Source organism: Lolium perenne, chromosome 5, assembly GCF_019359855.2.
Source record: "Lolium perenne isolate Kyuss_39 chromosome 5, Kyuss_2.0, whole genome shotgun sequence".
Taxonomy (NCBI): domain Eukaryota; kingdom Viridiplantae; phylum Streptophyta; class Magnoliopsida; order Poales; family Poaceae; genus Lolium; species Lolium perenne.
The window spans coordinates 156,501,450-156,506,337 of NC_067248.2; positions in this window are offsets into that span (position 1 = coordinate 156,501,450).

Genomic DNA, 4,888 nt, shown 5'->3' on the forward strand with positions numbered 1-4,888 from the left:
TTTATAGTACATAGAGGATGACATGCGGGTCCCATTTAGCAGCAGCGGTATCACCGTTTGAGAGGCGGCAGGGGATCGAAAAAAAAAGGCAAGTGACCAAATATGAGGTGCCAAAAAAAACTCCAAGAAAAGAAAGTTGATTGCACATAGAGGATGACATGCGGGTCCCATTTAGCAGCAGCGGTCTCAACGTTTCCAAGGCGGCAAGGGATCAAAAGAAAAAGGAAGTAGCCAGAAATCAGGGGGTCAAAAAAATCCAAGGATAGAAAGAATTTTGGTTCATAGAGGATGACATGCGGGACCCATGATCCTGCATCGTAAATGGCTCGATCGGAGAACGTTGAACGAGATGGCGCGATCTAGAAAAAAAACAATGCCAGAGAGGCTGCCATCTGGGCCCTACATCCCTCGGCGGTGCGGATTTGCGTTGACTCGGCCGGCGAACCCGAGATTTCGAGATGCACCACGTCCCGGGCCACCATACGCGACGTTTTGGCCGCTTTCGTCGGGCTAGGTGGCCTCAAAAACGAGAAAAAAAAAGTTTTGACATGCACCACGGAGGGACCCAAAATCGTCGGCCATGGTACACCAGCAACCACGGCGCGACTTCAACTTCGTCGGCCATGGCAACTTTTCTTGTAGTGACGGTTAGGCCTTATAAACGGGTTGAACGATCCGGTAGTGCGTGAGGTGTGGTTTATTAAGCTCTAGAGGGATTGTTCCGGGGATCAACTTTACGTTGGTTTTTAGGCCTCTTTAGGGCTGGTTTTCCGTTATCTTACGTATCTGCTAGGCTCAACTACGCATAGGATGTTCCGGTTATACGGTGAAAACCCTAGACTATCGTAGATTAGTTTAGCTTGATATTGATAAAGCATGATCCCCATGTCCTTATAAATCTAACATGAACCATGGGGCAATCGGCTCTTTGAGCCGATCCACAGAACAACTTAAGAGCCGATTGGGGCTCGTATTTAATGTTTACGTGTTTGCCATGCAGGAAATTAGTCGAAGCAATCCATCACCTTCCTGACCAGGTATAGGTCAGGTGGCACGCCCTCGTAAGCACCAGGACGCGTGTACCAGAAGGCTTTGCGGGCCGTCGCCTGAGGGACCAGGGTCAGCCGCAATCCTGGGAGTCTCCCGGCTCTACGGTGTTGCCCGTCGCTGCTCGCCGGTGGGTTTCTGACAGCAACACCTACTCCCTTCCATCTTAGAAGCAAACACTTGTGTCAACTGTGCATTGATTCTTACATACTTACTTATTTGCATTCATCATACTTGCATGTTAAAGTTGAAAGCAATTGCTGAAACTTAAATCTTCCTTTGTGTTGCTTCAAACCTCTTATTAAGAATTTATTCCTTTATGAGTTAACTCTTATGCAAGACTTTTTGATGCTTGTCTTGAAAGTACTATTCATGAAAAGTTTTGCTATATGTTATCTATTTGTTAGTAAACTATAGATCATTGCCTTGAGTCACTGCATTCATCTCATATGCTTTACAATAGTATGATCAAGATTATGTAAGTAGCATGTCACTTCAAAAATTATTCTTTTTATCGTTTACCTACTCGAGGGCGAGCAGGAACTAAGCTTGGGGATGCTTGATACGTCTCCAACGTATCTATAATTTCTGATGTTCCATGCTAGTTTTATGACAATACCTACATGTTTTGCTCACACTTTATGATGATTTCATGCATTTTCCGGAACTAACCTATTAACAAGATGCCGAAGTGCCAGTTCCTGTTTTCTGTTGTTTTTGGTTCCAGAAAGGCTGTTCGGGCAATATTCTCGGAATTCAACGAAACGAAGACCCAACATCATAATTCACCGAGACGGACCAGGACACCGAAGGAGAGTCGAAGGGGAGGCCTGGGGCCCCCAGACCATAGGCTGGCGCGGCCTGGAGGGGGGCACGCCGCCCTATGGGGTGGGACCCCCAGGCGCCCCCTTGTGCCGCCTCTTCGCCTATAAGACCCCTCGCGACCTAAAACCTCGATACCAATTGACGAAACTCCAAAAAGACTCCAGGGGCACCGCCGCCATCGCGAAACTCCGTTTCGGGGGATAGAATCTCTGTTCCGGCACGCCGCCGGGACGGGGAAGTTCCCCCGGAAGCCATCTCCATCGACGCCACCGCCTCCATCATGCTCCGTGAGTAGTTCCCCCATGGACTACAGGTTCTAGCTGTAGCTAGTTGGTACTCTTTCTCCCATGTACTTCAATACAATGATCTCATGAGCTGCCTTACATGATTGAGATTCATCTGATGTAATCGGTGTTGTGTTTGTTGGGATCCGATGGATTGTTACATTATGATTAGTCTATCTATAAAGTTTGTGAAGTTATTGTTGCTGCAATCTTGTTGTGTTTAATGCTTGTCACTAGGGCCCGAGTGGCATGATCTTAGATTTAAGCTCTATACTTATTGCTTAGATTGTATCTACAAGTTGTTTGCACATGTCTATGTCCGGAACCCGAGGCCCCAGAGTGACAGCAACTGGGATAACTGGAGGGGAAGGCTTAGATATGAGGATCACATGTTTTCACGGAGTGTTAATGCTTTGCTCCGGTGCTCTATTAAAAGGAGTACCTTAATTTCCAGTAGATTCCCTAGAGGCCCGGCTGCCACCGGCTGGTAGGACAAAAGATGTTATGCAAGTTTCTCATTGCGAGCACGTATGACTATATATGGAAAACATGCCTACATGATTAATAATCTTGATGTTCTGTCTTAATGCTATTTCAATCCTATCAATTGCCCAACTGTAATTTGTTCACCCAACACTTGTTATTGGAGAGTTACCACTAGTGTAGATAGCTGGGAACCCCGGTCCATCTCTCATCATCATATACTCGGTCCTATATGTCATTGGAAGTAGTATCAACTATTTTCTGGTGCCATTGCTCTCATATTACTGCTACTGCTGCTGTGTTATTCTTGTTACTACTTTGCTCTCATATTATCACTTTGCTTTCACATCACCCCTGTTACTAGTGCTTTTCCAGGTGCAGCTGAATTGACAACTCAGTTGTTAAGGCTTATAAGTATTCTTTACCTCCCCTTGTGTCGAATCAATAAATTTGGGTTTTACTTCCCTCGAAGACTGTTGCGATCCCCTATACTTGTGGGTTATCAAGGGCAGTCAGCACTTATTTTACCAGCGGTGATCGCAGGATTCGACGTATCTCGAGTATTCATAGATGGAGGCAGCAGTTTAAACCTTATGTATGCAGATACATTAAGGAAGATGAACATATCCCTGGCAAATCTAAAACCAACTGACACACGTTTCCATGGAATCACGCTAGAGAAGCCGAGTTATCCATTGGGGAAGATTAATCTCGACGTTCAGTTTGGGACCCGAGAAAACTACAGGACAGAAAGGCTGGAGTTTGAAGTTGTGGATTTCCCGTCACAATATCACGCCTTATTGGGACGACCAGCATATGCCAGGTTTCTGGCGGTACCACACTACACGTACCTGTTGTGGAGGTTACCTAGACCTAAGGGACCAATTACAGTCAAAGGCAATTTCGCGTTTGCTGATAAATGCGACAAGGATTTTCATCGACTGTCAGAAACTTTCGGGATGCAAGCAGAATATATGGCGTCAAGGCTCACAACTGATTATGATGTGTTGCCAGATGCAGGAAGGCCACTCAGGGAGCCAACCTTCAACACCACTAAGGATTCCAAGGAGGTGCAGGTTCACCCGACAGATCCAAAGAAAACGACGTCCATTGCAACAGACATGGACCTCGCATAGGAAAGCACGCTCGTCGAGTTCCTCCGTGAGCACTGGAAAATCTTCGCATGGTGTCCAGCTGACATGCCAAGAGTACCCAGGGAACTTGCTGAGCACCACCTAAACTTGGATCCAATAGCGAGACCAATCAAACAACCTTGCGGCATTTTTCGGAACCAAACCGCAAAGCCATGCTGTCAGAGATTGATCGACTCAGAGAAGCTGGTTTTATCAAAGAGCTACATACAGAGGCCACGTGGGTAGCTAACCCAGTGCTGGTCCCAAAGAAAAACACGAAAGTCCTTCGCATGTGTGTCGACTTTACGTGTCTCAATAAACACTGTCCAAAGGATCACTTTCCCCTCCCAAGGATCGATCAAATCATCGACTCCACGGCAGGATGTGAACGTCTTTCCTTTTTGGACGCATATTCTGGTTATAACCAGATCAGATTAAAAGAAGATGATGAAGTCAAGACAGCGTTCATAACACCTTATGGCGTGTTTTGCTACAGAACAATGCCTTTTGGTCTGAAAAACGCGGGAGCAACATATCAGCGGATGATGCAGAAGTGCTTGGCAACACAGATTGGGAAAAACGTACAAGTGTACATTGACGATGTCATCATAACATCAAAAAAGGGGACAACATTGATCGAGGATTTAAAGGAAACTTTCGACAACCTTGACAAGTTTTGCCTCAAACTGAACCCGACGAAGTGTTCTTTCGGCGTCCCTGCAGGAGAACTTCTCGGGTTCCTAGTCTCAGCAAGAGGAATCGAGGCCAATCCAGAAAAAATTCAAGCTATTGTAACAATGAGGAAGCCAACAAAGTTAAAAGAAATACAGCAATTAACTGGGCGAGTCGCAACTTTAAGCAGATTCGTCGCCAGGCTGGGAGAAAAGGCGTTGTCGTTTTATGCTTTGATTAAGCAAGGAGAGAAGTTTCAGTGGAACGAAGAGGCGGACAAAGCTTTCGAGGATCTCAAACGCACAATCTCGACACCACCAATCTTGGTGGCGCCCAAGGAGAAGGAACCCCTTTTGCTATACATTGCAGCCACACCTCAGGTGGTCAGCGCAGCACTCGTAGTCGAAAGGGAGGAAGAAGGAAAACTCCATGGAGTACAGAGGC